Below are 7217 nucleotides of genomic sequence, written 5' to 3' on the forward strand. Positions count from 1 at the left end.
TCCCCATAATCTATTAAAATAAAAATATATATATTTTTTTTTCTTAGCCTGTGGGTTTGGGATTCGAATGTGGGACTTCCAGATGAAAGGCCAAGACACTACCACTTGCACCACAGACGCTGGTGTAAGCTTAATCTTAAAAAAAAGCATAATCTAAATAATATTACAACGTACAGGATACCAAGGTGGACGTTGATGGCACTTATTATTTATTTATATAACGCTAATAATTTCTTATTTTTTTAAATTTGTTTAGGGAATATCTTAAATAAAGACGTAAATATACATAACTGACCAAAAGTCCTTTGAAAATTGTTTTATTTGATGACGCCATGAATACCAGAATTCTGGGAATCCGTGTAACATAATCATTAATGGTTTAGTGGGATTGCCTTTTTCAACATAGTGCAGTTTTACATTCTGTAAACAAATAAAATGTAATGAAAATATTAAAATTTGTAGTAAGAAATCAATAGACACAGTTGTAATATATATATATATATATATATATATCATACAGGTGGAGCAGAGAAATAGGATGGTTATAAAACTTATATTATTCGGCCAATTTGAGTGGGTAAGCAGGGCGGATGGGGACATTCTGTTCTTTTGTTCATAGAATTTCACTTTCAGTCAGCATCATGCAGCCGTGTAAGTTAAAGCATTGTGTTTTTGCATGTGACTGTTTGTGAAAAATGATGAATCAGTGACCGCAGTCAGTGTGAGTTTTGACACAGATTTAATATCCACCGTGTCTTTGTTCCCACTCGTAACACAATATGATATTAGTTTAATAATGTTCGTTCAGAATGCTCACTGAAGAAAAACAAACCATCAGGTGCCCCCCCACGTACAGTACATACTCCTGAAAATGTGGAAAAGATTAGAGCAACCATGTTTATGAAGTCTAGGCTGCTCTACTCGGAGACATGTTGAGAAACTTCAAATCAGCTATTGCTTGGTGAGGCAAATTTAATACGAAGAACTACATTATCATCCATACAAGTAAGCGGTTGTGCAGAAGATAAAAGAAACAAATTACCTTCAGCGACTGAATTTTGCATCCACTACGTAATCACTTTATGTGAAAAATGAAAACATTGTCTTGTTGATGACTGATAAAACTCATTTTCACTTCAATAGTGGAGTTAACAAACAGAATTGTCGTTATTGGGCTGCTGAGAATCCCTGAGAAATCCACCAAAAACCACTGAACATCCCAAAAGTTACAGTTTGGTGGGCATTGGGGAAAAATTTTGTGATTGGTAATTATTTTTTTGAACAAAATTGTGTTACTGCAGTTGTTAATGCTACATTGAGATGAATATCTTTCTTTTGTCTGAGTTATGGAGAGGGGGGATGGTTATGGTGTGAGTGGTTTCAGGACAATGGGGCAACGTCCCACACTGCCCGAGTGTCAATGGATGTTATTTATCCTCTGTTTCTCAACCGCCTCGTATCCAGATTTATTAATGTGCAATTTTTTTGTGGGGATACCTCAATTCACGCATCTATGATACCAAGCCATACATATTTAGATGAATTGAAGGATTTAGATGTATTGGTCAAGAAATCGTCCAAATTGACAAGAGACCTGGTACGAAGAATGAAAGCTAATTTCCGAAAACACTTACAACAATGCATAAACAAAAAGGCACGAAAGAAAGACGTGATTTTTCCAAACATCTATCATTTAATGCTATGTAATAACAAATGTGTATTTGCCAATAAGCTATTTTCAGCAAAAATTAACAATTTTGTGATAAATTAAAAACCATCATATTTCCTTGCTTCACCCTACATGTGTGTGTGTGTGTGTGTGTATCATCATTATCTCTGATATATATTACAGTTTTCATTTATTCGCTTATTTTATTAAGATTTCAAATGCCTTCTTTATAATATTCGTAGTCAATGGTTACTTTTTCTTTATCACAATGTTCATATTTTATGGATTCCTTTTTTCATTAATGTAATCGTGAATATACTTATAATTTAAAAATTATCACCTTTGTCTTAAAAACAATAGTCACCTCTATTAAACTGAACTTAATTACATGGAAAAAATTCACCTCTGTTAGAACAGAAAACAAAACTGTTTTCCTGTATCTCAATACAATACATAATAGTTATGTTACGACATACTATAATGGTAACTGGAGTGGTTTTATATACTTTTCCTGGTAATTTTAATAAATTACTGATCCATTTAATGTTTCTTTTTACTGATTTTTTTTTTTTTTTTTTTTTTTTTTACTGACCCAATTGATTTTTCTTATAATTTATTTAAAATGCAATTAATACATTTTCTGGACAAACAACATTTTTTTTGAATTTTTAAATAATTTCAATAAAAAAAAAGAAAAATGTTCAAAAAACTCCATGGTTTTACATTAAATTTACTTTTTAATTATGAATTACAAATAAATGTATTTTATTACATGGAAGTGAAACTAAGTTTTTTTACCTCTTAATCTAAATCAATATAAGCACCACTTACAGCACCTACTCACATCAAACCGATAATTCACCTCTTTCCACACTCTCGTGAGCATGTCTGCAGGAATTGCTTCAACAGCTGCTGTTATTCTTTCCATCGAATTTTAAATCGTAATATAAGTATAATTTTTAATGATCAACTTACAATAAACTTTTGAAAAGCAGACATATTTTTAAACAACCACAAGATTTACATAATTATTCCTACTTTTAATCTAGATGCAAATTCCAATGGTTTTTGGAATTTCATTTTTTTAAATACACTTTTAATCCATTTTACTTTAACGTGTCTTCATGTACATCACTATAACACAGATTATTATTTTAGATATAATCTGGAAATATTTCAAGGTTTATTACTTACATCATTCACATAATCTACACGCGTTTGTTACTGATTGATAGGTTATAACGATCAAATTGAAATGATTTTTCAATTTGATTTTTCAGTAACTGTGATTTGTTACTTAAGATATATAAATACATATGTTTGAAATTTAATAAAAAAGACCCCCAAATAATTATGAACACGGTTCCGGGAGGTGCCTTTGCCTCTAGTCGCCAGACGAGGGAAATGCCAGGCCCGGCATCCCATCACCCAGCAACCGGGACTCGGTTCTTTGTGCTTCGCCTCTAACGGGGACTCAGTCATTCAGCTCAGGGGCTCGAGAGTCCCCGCACTTCAATACCGTCCACCCGTGCAAGCACAGGTGAATAGCAACTCCTTACGGAGAAATGTATAATATTTAAAGTATAAAAAAGTAACTCTTGGTCTGGCTGGGTCCGAACTCGATCGCCCGATTGTCTCTGCACATGGTGCGTCAAGCCTTGCGGCTACACCAGTCTGCTGAATGCACAAGCAAAATATTTTGTATGTAAGTTGTGAAATTACATCAGTTTACTTAGTGCCGACCATCTTGCCGCTAGTATCGCCACACTCGCGCGAATTAAATATGTAGGGCGCACGCGCTTTAGTTAGAATCATTGTATTAAATGAACGAAAAACTATTATATTTAAATAAAATCATAAGTATTTTAAATTAAGATGTGTATGTAAGCCGTGAATCAGAAACAACCCGCAGTTGTAGGACTTTAAGGATCGACTGAAAAGTCCTAAAACTACATTTTCATGTTTATTTTTTGCCCTCACGTATTTACCTAAACATTATTTTATGTGTTTCTATTTTAATTAAAGCTTATTTTTATTTTTCTATGAATAATTCACAACATAGGTTTGAAACTTGTACATGGAAAGCAAATCGTAACAAAAGTGAACTTAGGTGGAATAAAGAGAACCAGTAGAAAACCTTGGTTTTCAGAGGATATATTGCAGCTGATGGATGACCGTGGAAAATATAAGAATACTAGTGATGAAGAAAGTAAAAGGAACTATCGACAATTAAGAAATACTATAAACAGGAATGCAAACTAGCGAAAGAAGAGTGGGTTAAAGAAAAGTGTTCCAGAAGTGGAAAGAGAAATGATCACTGGAAAAATAAAAGGAGCATGCAGGAAAGTTAAGGAGAATTTTGTGGTACATAAATTAAAATCTAATAATGTGTTAAAAAAATGGTACACTGATTTATAATACAAAAGGAAAGGTCGATAGCTAGGTGGAATATATTGAAGAGTTATACAGAGGAAATGAATTAGAAAGTGGTGTTATATAGGAAGAAGAGGAAGTCAGGAGAAACAATACTGAGATCTGAAGTTAAGAGAGCATTAAAAGATTTGATTGGTAGAAAGGCTCCTGGAATAAACGGAATATCTGCAGAATTACTACACAGTGCAGGTAAGGAAGCAATAGGTAGATTATACAAACTGTTGTGTAATATTTACGAAAAAGGGGAAGTTGCATCAGATTTCAAAAAGAGTGTTATAGTCATGATACCAAAGAAAGCAAGAGCAGATAAATGTGAAGAATACAGAAAGAACAATTAGTTTACAAAGTCACGCATCAAAAAATCTTAACTAGAATTCTGTACAGAAGAATTGAGAGAAGAATAAAGAAGTGTTAGGCGAACACGATGAGGTTTCAGGAAAAGTATAAGGGCAAGGGAAGCAATTTTAGCGCTCAGATTAATAATAGAAGGAAGAGTAAACAAGAAAAAAACCAATATACTTGGAATTTATAGACCTTTTTTCTTTCTTTTTCCTGTTTAGCGTCCGGTAACTACCATTTTAGATAATTCTTCGGAGGATGAATGAGGATGATATGTATGAGTGTAAATGAAGTGTAGTCTTGTACATTCTCAGTTCGACCATTCCTGAGACGTGTGGTTAATTGAAACCCAACCACCAAAGAACAGTATCCACGATCTAGTATTCAAATCCATGTAAAAATATCTGGCTTTACTAGGACTTGAACGCTGTAACTCTCGACTTCCAAATCAGCTGATTTGGGAAGACGCGTTAACCACTAGAGGTCTCACATCTTTTGTCTACATAACATAGTTACTCTGATTGTACATCTCAGTTATTGCTCCTTGTTCAAGTCTCTTGATGCTTTTCAAATTTGGTTGTTTCAAAATTGGTTCATTTCCTCTACTAGGGCGATAACTTTAAATTCTGTATAGTTACTTGCCATGTTTGTGATACTTATTAGAACTCTCTACCACGCTAAACGCTATTGTATGCACTTTTGCTATTTCATTTCAGCTTTGTTTTCGCTAAAATTTTTCCTTACTTTTGTTTACACCCGTTTCCTTTAATTATTGTCATTACTCTACCTCAGCACCTTTCAATTCATCTTCCTTAGCCGATTTCCAATGAATGTATTTAACTTGATACCTTTTACTGCATCCTTTGTCTTATACGTTCCTGTTTTCTTCATCCGTTCCTTTTAATATATCAACTCTATTGACTTTATTATTTTTATCTTTTAAATTTATTCATTTGGCTTTCTATGGAAACTACTTTTGTTATAACTTGTAAACTTGTTCCTATTTAATTTGGCTTTAACTTCACATCATTCTCTTTTAGTTTGTACTTCATTTATTTTTTCAACCTTTTTCTTTAATTGTGTAATTTCAATGAATATCATAAATATATTGTTCATAATAAATCACTTGTTATTGTAATCCGTATCTGTTCCTTGACATATTTTATATCTTTAGATGACCATTATAAAATCTGATTTCTTTCTTTATTTCTTGATTTCATATGTTTGAATCTGCCTCTTTTTTGTTTTATAAATCAGTTTTTTCAGTGTTTTAATAATACTTTTAACTTCAGGATGACTTCACATTATAGTTATAATATATTACCATTATAATTTAAATTTTTTTTACGAGGCTAACAGATGAATCTTTTAGTTCAGCAGAATATAATTATATACATTTAATGAACAGAACATTCATGTAATTATAATCACAAATAATATTATTTACAGAGTGGCGCAAAATTCACTTGACACTAGGTAAAAAATAATTACAAATAACAAAAGAATTTAAAAAAAAATTAACAATAGAAAATGTAGCATACAATAATTTTAATCCATGATGTTGGTATTACAAAATGTTGATTATTCAGTCGTGTCAAGTTGGCAATACAATGACAAACACACTTAACTGTCTAGATCTGTATGTCAGTTTATTGAAATCAGCTGTAGTTTTCGATTTGGTTTTCAGTGGTAAGTAGTTATAACAATGTTAACGAAAGAAGAAAGGTTTTTGCTCAAATCAGTTTGAAAGTATATCCTTCTACAACCTCAAAATGTTAAACTTTGTTCAAAGTTTATATATTATCTTGAACTCAATAAGACAGATAATAGTACAGCCTGTTACTGGAATAAAAATTCATTTCACTTAATGTACAGAACCTTTTTACAGTGGTAAATGAGATTTTAGTAATTTCATGAGCTGAATAAATATTTTAGACAATAGTAAATCTGCGGTTATAAAATGTCTAATCGATAGTATTTGGAATGTAGAATATTCAAACTAGTCTTTGAGTCTGTCTCATCAATTTCAGTGGATTTGAACATCCGACAAATCTTTTATTTTAAAGAAGTAATTTTCAATACATCGACAACAGTATTCAAAAGAATCAATATTTTAAATATAAATAATATTACTGCAATACAACTCACTTGAATTTACACTATATTCTTAAATTAATGCATCTTCTTAAGTTAGTTAATTTTTAAATGATTTTTACATTAAGTACCTTGTAAACAGCTGTCTAGTTAATCTTTAAAATCTTTGATGTTTACAAACTGATGAAGGCAACAAAAATAATTATAATTTGATGAAGTTTGTGACTTGGCTCCTTAATTTCTGAACCCGATGATCATATGATGAAATCTTAAATTATAAGTGTGTACTCTCTCTGTCATGATATGACCCTACATTTGGATAATGTATCCATCATTTCCTTGAGAAATGGAGCGGTCGTGGAGGTTCAGATTCCTAGCCACTAAGATCATCTGATCTAACACCTTTTAGATTTTTACATCTGGAGATGTATGAAAAATATTGTATATAAAACAAAAATACATTCTCATGAGGAATTAATTGTTCGCATTATGGACGCTGCCTAGTAACTTAAAGATAGCCCTGAAGAACTATGAAGAGCTACAAAAGCAGACGCGAGCCAAGAAATGTTTTGAAACTGGCGGGCTTGTTTTTGAATATTTATTATAAACCAGTAGGTACGATCTTCTGTATTGTTTCTAAATAAAATTTTAATATTTCTAAATGTTTATTTTATTAGACTTA

The sequence above is a fragment of the Lycorma delicatula genome, chromosome 3 (assembly GCF_047948215.1).
Source record: "Lycorma delicatula isolate Av1 chromosome 3, ASM4794821v1, whole genome shotgun sequence".
In the NCBI taxonomy this organism is placed as follows: domain Eukaryota; kingdom Metazoa; phylum Arthropoda; class Insecta; order Hemiptera; family Fulgoridae; genus Lycorma; species Lycorma delicatula.